Here is a 15,285-nt window from a genome sequence, read left to right as displayed (position 1 = left end):
TTTGTTTTTCATTTTTTTTTTTTTAAGATTTTATTTATTTGAAGAAAGAAACAGTCAGAGAGGGAACATAAGCAGGAGGAGTTGGAGAGGGAGAAGCAGGCTTTCCACAGAGCAGGAAGCCTGATGTGGGGCTGGATCCCATGATCCTGGGATCACGACCTGAGCTGAAGGCAGATGCTTAACGACGGAGCCACCCAGGTGCACCAACTGAAATTGTTTCTTATAATGAATGAATGTTGGAGAAAGCAAATGTGAAAGGTTTTTGTGTCAATTACATCAGGTAATTTGACATCAAACTCAGAGTGCAAAACTATTTTTATATATTACTCAAGAAATCCCACAAAGAAAATAACAAATGAACACAAGTTTTATCTTGCTTACTCCTACTATTTTATTTAGGCTTAATTTTAGAAAATTTGTTTCTTCCCAAGATTGGAATTTGTTTTGTCTAACTATATATGTGAACTTTACAATTGTAATGAAATAAGTTTTCAAAATAAATATTCTAAAACATGATTAACGTTAGCTAACATTGTTATAGTTCTATGTGCCAATTAAAAATAAACAATAAATAGTTCATGTAAAAATAAAGTGCATCATTCTTAAAATCAAAATTGTATTTGGTATCTCCCTTATTTATTTAAAAGTCTTCTTATTTAAGAAAGAAGTTTAAAAACTAATTAGATTATTAATATCTAAAATTAACATTAAAAAAAAAGACTGCTATGGTATGATGTATCATTACTATTTATTCATCTTTATCCCTAAATATACTCTATCTTGTATTTGTAATCTTTTTTTTAATTTTTTAAAGATTTTATTTATTTATTTGACAGACAGAGATGACAAGTAGGCAGAGAGGCAGGCAGAGAGAGAGGGGGGGAAGCAGGCTCCCTGCCGAGCAGAGAGCCTGATGGGGGCCTCGATCCCAGGACACTGGGATCATGACCTGAGCCGAAGACAGAGACCTTAACCCACTGAGCCACCCTGGAGCCCGAATTTGTAATCTTAAAATTAAAAGTATATCTTGCTTTTAAAATACTCAAGATATCTTTATTTCATCCTATTTTCTCTTAATCCACTTAGACCTAACATTTCCTTAGTTATATGTGCATAATTCCTTGTTTCTGTATTTGATGGAGGTTTTGAGTCAACAGAAAACACTTTTCATTATATTATTGAAATTTCTTCCTGACTTGGGAAACTGTAGGTGGAATAGTGGCTGTCAGATCAATGGTGTGAGGTCATTTATCAGAGCATTTAACAAATAATTATTGGACATACATTATGATTTGGACTTAGGTGTTGTTACTTAAGAAGTTATCTCTACCACCATATTCATTCTTTCATTCAACAAATAATTTTCAAAAACCCTCTATGTGCAGGAACTGTTCTAGGGACTGGGTTTATCAATATAGGAGTGAAAAAACTAGACAAAGCTTCTATCTTCATGGAGTATACATTTTAGTAACATAGAAAGGTAGACATAGATAGATGATAGATAGAGAGATAGATAATAGATAAATTAGATAGGTAAATATAGTGGTGAGATCTGTGAAGAAAAATTAAGCAGGCCAAGGTGACATATAGTTATTTAGATGGTGACATCAGGAAAGGCTTTCCAAAAGAGCTTCAGACACTTAGACTAAAAACCATAAAGAAAGTAAAGAAATCTTTGAGGGAGACCATGGAGATAGGCCAAAAAGCATAGAGGTCTGAGATGGTCAAAGGAAACTAGATAGAGGGGCCAGAAGCCTGTGAAAAAGGTGGAAAGTCCAACATCACGTCATCTCATTCTTTGTCCTCTACTCAAACTCCAAAATTGCAACAGAATTCTTCCTCAGGGGCACCTGGGTGGCTCAGTGGGTTAAGCCTCTGCCTTCAGCTCAGGTCATGATCTCAGGGTCCTGGGATCAAGCCCCACATTAGGCTCTCTGCTCAGAGGGGAGCCTGCTTCTTCCTCTCTCTCTGTCTGGCTCTCTGCCTACTTGTAGTCTCTGTCTGTCAAATAAATAAATAAAATCTTAAAAAAAAAATTCTTCCTCAGATTAAGGCTATAAAACTCTTAGAATTCTGTTCTTAGGGACCATTTTCTTCATTTATGTGAGAATACTTTCAATGTGTTCTTACATGAGTGGAAGAAAATTCTCAACTAGAACAAGTAAGAGGGTCAGCTACATAGTTTTGATTTAGCCAGATCATGGTCTACATTGTCAAACACCAGCTATACTCCTATTTAATATCATGTAATTTAGTTAGAAGAAAGTAAAAATTCTACAGTGTTGGATTGGTTAAATTTTCCTAGTTACATTCACTTAACATGGTCTATTGCTAATAATCTAACAGAGATATCTCTAAGCATACATAGCCACATAATTAAAACTATATAAATTATGCAGATTTCTATAACAGTGATATAATCCAGGTATTGATTTAGGCCAGTCTTGTAGAAGAAATCAGTTTAAGTTTCAAGGTGATCAATAAGAAAGAATACAGGAGCTTGATTTGGGAGACTGAGAATAGTATTTATATAAAATGCTATACTTGAGATTACACAATAAACTAAAACAAAAATTATTTATAATTCCAGAAAAGGCCCATTCTTTCCATTGTCTTCCCAATTTAGGACAAACAAAGGTCATCAGCCAATTTTACCAAGTAAGGTAGAATTTTACATATTCTAGCATTGAAGCAGGGAGCTTGGGCCTCATGGGAGCCCCTGTAGCTCTGTCATTTTTATTTCAATTTTTCAACACATATTATCTCCCATTCTGTGTCAAAGAACTCTAATCAAATTATTCAAGTTTTAGGTGAGCATGTGTTAAGTCTTTTTATTAGTTTTCTATGTGGCCAATAATCCTATTAGCCAACTAGGGAACTATTTATTTATTTATTTTAAAAAATTTTCTCATACCACATTCTGTGGGGAATGATAGATGATTAGATAGATAGATAGATGATTAGATTAGATAGATATTCGATTTCTTTTCCACAGGGAATATAATTTCCAAAGATCATATGATACTCGTTTTTTGCTGACTGACCTATTTTGCATAACATAATTAGTTGTTAAAATTCCAATGACCAGGTTGTTTTATGTGTTAGCAATCTCTTAGATTGTTATTTTACAAGATAACACTAATTCACAGCTGATAAACATAATATTACATAATAGAAGTCATGACAAAGTGTAAACCTAAAATGGTAACTAAATTATAATTATAACTTTTTAAATTTCTCTCACTTACCTTTTCTAGATTGCCAAAAATAGATATATATGACGATGAAATTAGAAAACAAAATGATCATAAACATAGAAAAAATATTTTAGCATTTTATTGTAGACTGAAAAAAACTACATGTTTATATTTAATTCAAAAAGACCTAGGAAATAAAATGATTTCTCCCTAAGAAAAATTATTATAAAGGAATAATAGAGATAAGGGCATGTGAAGATTGTTATACATGAAACAGTGATTTTATTTCTTGCTTGAAAACTGAGTTCTGAGTTACATATTTGACAAAGTTTAATAACATTAATATCTGAAAGGGATCAATTAATGCTAATTAAATGAAGCTGCTTTCCTAAATTTTAAGCTATTATGTCTTAAATTGAGTTTGGTAACACTTGTAATATCCATATACATAAAAAGATATTCTCTTCTTGAAAGCGTAATTTGTTTCTTTATTTTTTTTTTAAGATTTTATTTATCTGCTTGACAGAGAGAGAGAGAGAGATCACAAGTAGGCAGAGAGGCAGACAGAGAGGGAGGGGGAAGCAGGCTCCCTGCTGAGCAGAGAGCCCAATGTGGGACTGGATCCCAGGACCCTGAGATCATGACCTGAGCTGAAGGCCGAGGTTTAACCCACTGAACCACCCATGAAAATTGGCATGAAAATTACCAACAAACAAAAAAAGAAATATTAGGTCACTAGTAAATAGGAGAATTAAAAATGTTGAATTAACAATATTTTAAAGTACATTATTTATAGAGGAGTCACTAAACTATTCCATTTATATTAAGCTAAACCTAATAAGCACATGGTAAGAATGGATAAATGTTGTTAGAAGTATTTGATGAAGGAAAGGGAATAAGGTGCTTATTTGAAAAAAAAATAATGTATTTGAAATAGTCAATATTTAACCAACTGAGCCACCCAGGCGTCCCGAAATAGTCAATATTTAAAAAAAACATTCAAAATATTTATTTTATGAATCTGAATAAAACAAATATAAAGCAGTGTTAGGACCTATGTAAATTATTTTAAACTAATGATGTAACGATGTTTTAACTTAAAGGAGCAACTACTCTTCTTTAAATCAAGTGGAAGACCAGGACACAGGTGTATGAGAGAGCTTACTATGTTTTTGTGTTTTGAGAACAAGGAAGATGAAAAAATATTCTTAATAGCCAATCATTATTTTTTAGCATACTCTCATATATCTAAAATATTATGACTCTAAGATGGATAAATAGTTGGATGAGAACTAGACTGATAAGTAGATGTCAACTATTTCATCCAACTATTGGTTGGATGAAATAGAACATGATTACCTTTAATATTTCCTATTGATATTTCAGGAATAATTATTCAAGACAATAATTTGGATGAAAGAGTTGAGCTGCTTAAAAAAATACATTTTTCTTTATTTCCAATGAGAGTAGAAATGTATTAAAATTATGTTTGTTGTACTTTTTTTTTTGGCATCAAATTATATTTTTGTGGGCTGGCTCCTCAAAGTAGCTGGTATGACATTGTTGGATGTATAAACCTAAAGTTCAATTTTAATCTCATGTTATTCTCCTCTACCAGGTAATATAACCAAATTTTATCTTCACTTTGCATTTTGTGTAATCACAGAACTTTAGAAATTTATCAAGTTTCACACACTAGTATACACACCAACAAACCTTACATTTTAGATTGCCAGTTAGCTGTTATGTCATTTACACAACAAAAGAAAATTAATATCAATATTCTATGATCTACTCTTAGGTTTAAAAAGTCCCCAAAAAAGCCAAGATATAGTCCAGATGTCTTTTTTATTTATTTTATTGAAAACATGAAATATTTTTATTATATTAAAGGTAAAATACAAGAGTACTATTTACTATCTTCTAACCATGGCCACAATCTAATACCATCTGTGGTAAATGGAAAATTTTTAAAAAGGTAGGATTTTCTCTTTCTTTTCTTTTTCTTTTTTCTTTTCTTTTCTCTCTCTCTCTCTCTCTCTCTTTTTTTAAGTAGGCTCCATGCCCAATGTAGGGCTTGACCTCACACGAGTTAAGTGTTGTACACACCGAGCCAGCCAGGCGCTCTTAGTCTAGCTACCTTAATGTAAGTAAGTATGGCTAGGAAAATAAGTAAAATGATGATACATTCCTTAGTTGTTTTGATAACAAAATAATTGATGTTAAATGGAATCTTAAAAACAACCTTATTATAGCTTTTGAGAATTATCTAAGTTCTCACATATAAAACCATTAAGGGGCAACATTTTTCCCCAGATGCTACCAAGATGATCTTAATCAGTCTGTTGTTCTCTTTATTAGCATGCTGTGTGTCAAATAAACATAAATATTTGAGTTGCCAAAGTCCACCTCAGATGTAATTTTGTTATCCTCTAAATTTTATTAATGTCCTCAACAGTGAGTCAATTTATTTTTTATTTAATTAGAGGTGCAAATAAACCACTCCTATAGTTCTAGTAAACTGATCTGCCAAGCCTACTGTTTGGAAAAGCATTTTTGAAATTCTTGATTTTATTTCCTTCTTTTCACATTGAAGACCTAGGATAATTGCTTCCAGACTAATGTTAATCCAACTCATTGGTTACAGAAATCAAATCACGATTTTAAACTGCTTTGAAAATTATGCATCCACACGAACTGTAATGCTAATGGGGTTTTCTGAGAATTATCGAATACAGTAAGTGGTGTGATACAATCTTGTGAAGTTTAATTCAGTTGCTCAGTGAAATAGTATAGATCGAGTTATCCATCCTTGACCCGCTGTTTTAATTGCAGTTGCTTTTTGAGAGTTGACTCAATTTTAAAACATATAATGCGGTATAGTTATCATTCCTTTTATTGCTGATAAGAATACTGGTGATGATATGCACAGCTATGCCATTAGAACTAGAAACCAATAAAACAATGTGGGGAAAGATAAAACACAATTTCTATGTCCTGTTTTTCTAACCACTGTTAAAGGAAAAATATTTGTTTGGCCATAAAGCAGGATTAGGTGACTGACTTGTTACTTCAGAACTACCCTGAATCGCAAGGACAATCTGGCCACATACTCTCCTATCCCACGTGGATCAGGACTTGGCTCATGGATCTCTCAAGTTGCCTGGATATGTTCCACAGCAGTCACCAAGAGAGGAATGTTTTCTTCCAAATTCTCACTCAGTGTTGTCATTGCTACCTTTTAACCCTGATCTCCATCATTTGCCATGCAATATCACAGTAATTGCCTTCCGGAAAGCCTACATGACCTTGGTCCTCTCCGTCTTCTCAAACCCTGTGTAGTATTTTACCCAACTTCCTAGTGCACTGACTTTTATATTTGAATCTTGCTTATTATCATTTACACTGGAGTTTTTATTTTGAGAAATGAGTAAGCCATGCCTATTGGTTTTACAGCAACAAAGAGGCAAAGTTAAATGGAAAATATGTGTCTATTATCTTTGTTAATGTATTCTCAGAGTCTAAGAGAGGAAATAAAAAGATTTTTTTGTTTGTTTAAGTACACAGTGTGTGTTAAGAAATATGCCAGATGTCTGGTGACTATATCCTTTCTTCAAGCCGACAGTGACCAAGGAAAATATTTGCATGTGTGGGTAACTTATTTTTTTACTTCTAAAGGATAAAGTAAAATCCAGAGTTCACCTGGAGATAAGGTTGTTGGAGAGGATATATTTATTTACACTACCTTGTCCCTAGTGCAATTTGTGGTGACACTCTAGAGAAAGAGTAGTGGGTCTCCTTGTTTTCTCATGGATGGATTATAGAAATGTATAATGTATACAAGGAACAATCAGGCTCATACATTAAATTGAAGTAAATACTATAGGAATATAGTATCATACTATAGGAATAACAGTAATAACAGTAAAAGCTCAGATGTCCTTTTACTACACAACAGGCGCTATTCTAAGCTGCTGTTTATGTATTAGCTGATTTAATTTTTATAGTAATCTTCTCAAATAATTATCTATCAACATTTTTGAGATGAGAAAACTGAGTCACAGTAAGGCTAAGTCATTTGCCCAAAGTCATACAGCAAGAAGCTGGTAGAACCATGGTTTTAGCATAAGCCAGCTGACAGCATATCCTCTATTCTCAACTCCCTTGCTGTACTACCACAGGAATGGGTGTGAGGAGTAAAAGGATAAGGCCCATCTAGCCTTTCACCGGGAAAGTGCGGAATTATAGTACTTTATATACATGATGTGCTTTATGGAGGCGCCAGATAATTGCCTGAGGATAACCTTCTATGGGATCAGAGATGAACCAGAGGAAAAAATTAGTCATTCAGTTTTTAAATTCAAATGAAGAAAATTCAGACTAATGAGTGTTTCCAGAAGAAAAATTAATTAATTAATACAGAGGATGTTCAAATCATGCACAAAGAATAAACACGGTATTACATGCTGCATATCATACAGTGTCTATGGGATTTGCCATGGGCAATCTGGGAACTAAAAAGGAGAGATTACTTAGCCTTGCAACAGGTATAAATGAGATGAGGATTTTACTTGCATCGTTTGAAATATTTTCACTCTTCAAGCAATGATTATTTATTATATTTCTTCATTTAAACCATTGAAGAAATATTCAAAATAAGTATAATTTAAAAACCAGAGGGATAACTTACATATAAGCCAATAAATACCTGGGACAGTGACATCTTTTCTATTGTTGTTGCATCTAAGGTCAAGATGGCAAATGTGAATAATGAGACTATACAATGTTTTGACTTTTTTCTATGTTGTTTTCTGTTCATTCACTGAAACTTTTTATTCATTTTATAAATACTAGTCATTGAATATTTTAAGTGTAAAGTATTTTTTGGGAAAGAGTTTCTAAATTGCATCCTTCTATAGAATAAAATTCATGTGTTGAAGTTCTAATCCTCAATATGATGGTTTTTGAAGGTGGGGCCTTTGGAAAGCAATCAGATCATGCAGGTAAAGCCCTCATGAATGGGACTGGTACCCTTATAAGAAAAAACGAAAAAGAGATGATCTATTTCTCTTGTCCATGTGAGGATGTAGAAAGAAGGCAACAACCCGCAGTATAGGAAAGGGCTTTTACCAGACACGCACTGTGCTGACAGCTTGATTATGGACAAGCCTGGGCCTAAAACTGTGGAAAATAAATATCTGGTTTTTTTTGTTGTTGTTGTTGTTGTTGTTGTTTTGTTTTGTTTTGTTTTTAAAGATTTTATTTATTTGACACAGAGAGATCACAAGTAGGCAGAGAGGCAAGCAGAGAGAGAGAGAGAGAGAGAGAGAGGAAGAAGCAGGCTCCTTGCCTAGCAGAGAGCCCAATGCGGAACTCCATCCCAGGACCCTGAGATCATGACCTGAGCTGAAGGCAGAGGCTTAACCCACTGAGCCACTCAGGCAGCCCAATATTTATTGTTTTAAGTAGAGATTTCTTTACTAATTTATTTTGATATGATAATTTCTGAGATACTTAAAAGTGTTAGTAGTTGAAGTTGTACTTCAACTCAGGGTTCATTAACTCAAGAAGAGATAAAGGCAAATGCACTTCCTATAGTTGGTTTATTCATCAAAAAAACAGTTCAGTCTGATTCTTAATTTTTGGAGGTAATACTTAATGCAGTACATTATTTCTACTAAAAGTTCATTGATTTTTTATGATGAAATTACAGCAATTAGATATTGAATGAGGATCTGCAGTTTGGATAAGATGAAGGCAAATTAAGAAAAAGACACAAAGAGAAGGAAAACTGATTCTAAAAAGAGCAAAACAAGTTTAAAGCACTGTAGAAAATTACAAAATGGAACAAAGAAACAAAAGTAAATGTGAACAAGGAAAAAAAAGAAAATTGAATAGAAGCAAAGACAAAAGAGACAAGGAAATTAGCTTGTGGAATTTTTTTTCTTCCCTTTCAACTCTCAAGATTCAGGTTTTTAAAAAGCAAGCTCTAATTACCTATCTTTAAAAGTTTCAGAGCCTTCGCTCTTCATTTTACTTTGGATTAAACACGCAACACACACAGTAGAGCAGAGTGCTATGTAGCATAGAAGAGTCCTTAGGATTTATTTATAGGCAGAAATACTTAAGATACATCATTCAAGCCGTAAAATTAATTTTTGGACAAAATATTGAAAATCTAATTTTATTTACTTTTGACCTTGAATACTTCATTAATATGAGATTTAAATATCAAAGATTTCAAATTCCTTCTCCTACTAGAGAATTTCTCTTGAGTGTGGATTAATTTTATGGCACATGAATTACAATTATTTGTTCTCAACAATCTTTAAATATATGCATTTTTTACACCTCACCCAAGAATTGCTTCTGCTGTACGCACAAATAAGTGGTATGCACAAATAAAATTCTAAAACCTGCAAAACACTTGGTTATTATTTAGCTTAATATGCATTCATTTTAAAGCAGGATATCTGACATTTTCAGAGGAGTAGAAAAAAATAATATTTGCAACTCAACAGACCGAGAGCAAGTCCTTTTGTGATCAGCTAGAGTGAAAAACCTCATAATTTATGATTCATAGGACATTTAGTAAAATTCCCAGAAGTATTTGCTTCTATATTGGGGAAATTCTAGTCCCAGATTAAACACTTCTCTGTACTCTAATAGCACAATTTTAAGAAAATATCCACAAGAATTTTAAATGAGTCTGCAAATAAAGTTTGCTAATATTTTTTTAGAATACAAAAATGTCCAGGGTCCACCAGAGTGTAACTGAAAATAGTTGGTATCCTATTAAAAATTACCCATTATATAAAAAGGAGAAAAATTTGACTATTATCTAACTGAAGCCAAGCCAGAAATAAAAGGAGTAATAGAAAGAGTGGCTGGAAGCAGTAAAAGAATTATAACAACTGTATTTCATATGCTTAAGAAACTAAATACATATTAAGTAGAAACATGGAAGATGTACAAAAAGGACAAAAATAGAACTATTGCAAATTCAAACAGCAATGTCTGAGAAAACATGGGATGAAATTAACAGAAGATTAGAAATTGCTGAAGAATAGATTAGTAAATTTGTGAATGTGAGTCTGAAACACACTCTAGCAGGAGAAACTTTACAAAAATAACACAAACAAACAAAAAGATGGGGATATAATGAGTAAAGCATTAGTGAGCTCTAGGGAAGTTTCAGTATATGATATATCAATTATATATCAATAATGCTATTTAAGAAAATACATATTACTTTTTGCCCAGTCTACAGTTAAAAAAAAAAAAAATCAAGTGTCCTAATGTATTTGTAGTTGGAGAATCAAAAAGAGAAGGGAGAGAAAAGGTGATAGAATTAGTTGAGAAAATACAGAATATTTTCAAAATTTATGTAATCATAAAACAGCAGATCCAAGAAAAGAAATAAATATTAACAACGGCTCCAGGGCTAAGAGAGGAAAAATGAGAGCATATTATCAGTTGGTTCCTCCACTACATGTAAAGGGCTGGGATAGCCCCTGGGTGTAGACTGTGATGCATTAAGGATGTATACAATCAACTTTAAAGAACCCACTATTAACAAAAATAATTATAACTAGAAAGCCAACAAAGTAGATTTAAAAAGAGCCATACAACGCTCAATCCAAAAAAGGTAGAAACAGAAGAAAAAGGAAACAAGGGACAGTTAAGACAAATAAAAATTGTAGAACAAGGTGGTGTATTCATATCCAAATATATCAATAATAACACCAAATGCAAAGACTACCTAGCTAAAAAAGCAGAGAGTATTCAGTGCATAAAATTTGCAAGAACTAATTATTTGTTACCTGTAAGAAACCAATGTTAAATGTAAAATACAAACAGGTTAAAGTTAAGAGGATGAAAAAGATATCCTGTGGCTAAACAATTGAAACCAAAAGTTAGTTGACTATATTAATTTAGAAAAATCATTTTTAGAGCAAAGAATGCTATGAGAAATAGAGTTATTTCATAACGATAAAGGAACCAACCTATCAGGAAGCAACAGCAAAATATTATGCACCTAATGACAAAACTTCAAAATCTAGGAAGCAGAAAGTTATAAAACTACAAGAAGATATAATCAAATTCACAAATATGCTTGGTGTGTTCAATACCCACCTGTAAATAATAAGTAGCAGAAAATAAGTATGGCTACAAAAATATTTGAGCAATACCATCAATCCACTTGGCCTACTTAACATTTATAGGACATTCCACCAAGTAACAGAAGAGTAACATTATTTTTATGAGTTTGAAAGATTTACCAAGATAGAACACTTTCTGAGTCATAAAACAACTGTTTAATCTATACAAATTCATCAACTTAGACAAAGTCTATCCTCTGATAAAACTGAATTGAATTAAAAATTAATAGAATGATACTTGGAAAACCTCCAAATATTTGAGAACTAGATAACACAATACACAATATTTTATAGTTCAAGTTGTTATTAAAAGGGAAATTAGAAAATGAAAACATGATATCCATATTAGTGATATTCAGTTAAAACAGTAGAAATATTATTATAGCACTAAATACTCATTTTAGGAAAGAAAGCCCCAAATCAATGACCTCAGAGTCCATCTAATAAACTGGAAAAGGTAGAACAAGTGAAACCCAAAGTAAGCAGAAGGAAGAAAATAATAACGATCAGAATGGAAACCAGAAAAATCAACAGAAAAAAAGAATGGAAAAAACAAAGAAACCAAACAAGTTTTTTTATGAAGTTCCATAATATGGATAAACCTCTTGATCAGGAAAAATTAGAGCAGCAAGTTATAAAGTCAGGAATGAGATAGGAGTCATCACAACAGATATTAAAACTATAGTAAGGGAATAGTATTAAAAAATTCACGCCCCAGGAGCACCTGGGTGGCTCAGTTGGTTGGACAACTGCCTTCAGCTCGGGTCATTATCCTGGAGTCCCGGGATCGAGTCCCACATAGGGTTCCCTGTTCGGCAGGGAGTCTGCTTCTCCTGCTGACCTCTCTCCTCTCATGCTCTCTCTCTCTCAAATAAATAAAATAAAATCTTAAAAAAAAAATTCACACCCCAAAATTCAATAGCACATTAAGTAGGCAAATTTCAAGAAAGACACACACTACTAATGCCCACTTAAGGAGAAAGAGATAATATAGTACTTTCTATTTAAAATAAAATGAGTTAGTCAGGTGGCTTTACTGTCAAATTTTGCCAAATACTTAAAGAAAAAATAAGACCAATTAACTCAACAAAAGACAAAATCAAAGACTTTGCAATATAATTCTTAAAAAAAAAAAAAATGAATGCAGCAGTTCCAAAAAGAATACTGCATAACAGTAAGTGGAATGTATCTGAGGAATACTAGGTCAGTTGAAACTTTATAAATCAGTGTGATATACCATATTGTTAGAATAAACACACACACACACACACACACACACACAAAACCAATCATTTCAATAGATAGAACATGTTCATCATCGGGTAACTTGATACTCAAATTCTGTTATATCCAACACTGAAATATAACCCAGAACCAAAATAGAATGAACTATTTACACATGCAATACCATGGGTAGGCGAAAATGAAAATAATTATGCTAAAGTCAGGCAAAGTATGCATACACACTGTAATTCCATTCACATGACATTCTAGAAAATGCAAAGGGATCTTTTTAAATTTTTTTAAAGATTTTTTTTATTTATTCCCTTGAGAGAGAGAGAGACAGAGACAGAGACAAAGACAGAGACAGAGAAAGCACAAGCAGGGGAGAGGCAGAGGGAGAGGGAAAAGCAGACTCCCTGTTGAGTTGGGAGCCTGATTTGGGGCTCAGTCCAGGACTCTAGAATCATGCCCTCAGCCTAAAGCAGAGGGTTAACTCTCTGAGACATTCAGGCGCCCCTTGAAGAGATCTTTAGTGACAGAAAGGAGATGCGCATTTCCTGGGGATGTAGTGTGTGGTAGTGAAGGAAGGTAGAGGAAGGAGAGGAAATAGCTATTACCAAGAGGCATAAGGAGACTTTTGGGGCAATGATTGTTTTGGCATCTTAATTGTGGTCATAATTTGTGAGTATATCCATATTCCCAAACTTCCAAGCTATACATTTTAAATATTTTCAGTATACGATATATAAATTATATGTCAATAATGCTATTTTTTAAAAGATTTTATTTATTTATTTATTTATTTTTTTATTTATTTGTCAGAGAGAGAGAGAAAGAGGGAGAACACAAGCAGGCAGAGAGGCAGGCAGAGGCAGAGAGAGAAGCAGCCTCCCCACTGAGCAAGGAGTCCAATGCGAGACTCGATCCCAGGACTCTGGGATCATGACCTGAGCCGAAGGCAGCGGCATCACCAACTGAGCCACCCAGGCGTCCCTCAATAATGCTATTTAAGCAAAGGCATATTACTTTCTGACCAGTCTACAGTTAAAAAAAAAAAAAAATTGGTAAGGCTCAGACAGAATGGCTATTAACTTTAGGTTCTGATATTTGAAAAATATTTCCCAGATAATTCTGAAGTAATTATTTTTTGGCTAACAACAACAATTTTCAAGTCCTAGTATTGAAAAATTGATAAAAATATAAATGGATTAGACATACAAACTACTTTAATTCTATTTATTCACTCCATCAATGATTACCATTTAGCAATTATATGTTACTTGCTCTTGTGATTACAGCAGTGAAGAAAAGAAAATAAAAAAGGTCTGTTTTTATAAAAATTGTATTCCAGTAAATGAGATAGAGAATAGGAAGAAAATAAATGATGTGATGATAAATGATAGTTAGATGATAGAGAGATAGCAATAGATGTGTGTGTGTGTGTGTGTGTGTGTGATAGAGTGAGTACAAGCATGGCCAGGGAAGTTGGAAATGATGTTTTAGGAAGAGCAGTCAAGCTAAAACATCAAGAATTTGAACTATTATGGGGCGCCTGGGTGGCTCAGTGGTTTGGGCTGCTGCCTTCGGCTCGGGTCATGATCTCAGGGTCCTGGGATCGAGCCCCGCATCGGGCTCCCTGCTCCTCAGGAAGCCTGCTTCCTTCTCTCTCTCTCTCTGCCTGCCTCTCTGCCTACTTGTGATCTCTGTCTGTCAAATAAATAAATAAAATCTTTAAAAAAAAAATAAAAGAATTTGAACCATTAGAAAGTCACAGAGCAGTTCACCAGGAAACCCTCTCCTCCCTTTCAGAACATTTCTGTTATAGTATGGATCTTTATCTAAAATCTTGGGACTAGATGTGTTCTTGAATTCAGAATTTTTTAAAAACATTTTTTTCTTTTGGAAATAACACGTTCAATGTTGCTATAAACAGTACTCTACTCAAACATCCATAGTTATACAGTAAAATGAAAGAAACATTTCATGCTAGCCAGGTAAGTAAAATCTCTAGATAGCTTTCTGTCAATTCAGGTCAGATTTTAATACTATGTAATTTTGGGTCAGGACAGGCTTTTCACCAAAAATCATAGAAAAATTTGTATCTGTATGATCTTACTGAATACAGCTTGGCAACACTAGCCTTCCTATCTTTCTCAATTAGTTGCTGATCAAGGTATAATACAGCATAGCCACGCTGCAACTGGAAAGAAAAGGTTGCATGGAAGGGATAGAGTAGAATAAAATGTACAGAAAATTAATTCTACCCAAGCACATAAAATAAGTATGATAGGTAACAGTTAAGGGTCTGAAACAAGAAACCGTAGGTCCTAAACTTGTCTTCAACACTAATCAGTCATAACACCTCGAAGACCTGACCCAAACTATCTAAAATTCTGTTGAATTACTTGAAATATGGGTGCACTGATAACATGAAGAAAGGGTATCAAAACTGGGAAATAAGACTAAAAGGTAAGTAGTTATTTAGTAGCATAGACCCATCTAAGGACTACTTAATAATTTTGGAAATGTACTTTGTTCATTCCTTGCTCACTGTTTATTAAATGTCTGAGAATTAGTGAAATTACATGTTACTTGTAGACTTTTGTCTACTAGATATGTAAATTTTTTCTATCCAGTAAAAAAAATAAAACCTCAAAGTGTATGGGTTATTATCTTACAGGATATTAATCACATTAATAGTT

At 33.3% G+C, this 15,285-nt stretch overlaps 1 pseudogene; it reads left to right on the top strand.

Moving 5' to 3' along the window:
* LOC116582704 overlaps nucleotides 1–15,285 on the top strand; it is a 52,460-nt pseudogene that overhangs the window by 25,835 nt on the left and 11,340 nt on the right.

The sequence above is a fragment of the Mustela erminea genome, chromosome 2 (genome assembly GCF_009829155.1).
Source record: "Mustela erminea isolate mMusErm1 chromosome 2, mMusErm1.Pri, whole genome shotgun sequence".
NCBI classification, from domain to species: domain Eukaryota; kingdom Metazoa; phylum Chordata; class Mammalia; order Carnivora; family Mustelidae; genus Mustela; species Mustela erminea.
This window is presented reverse-complemented; position numbering and strand designations above follow the sequence as displayed.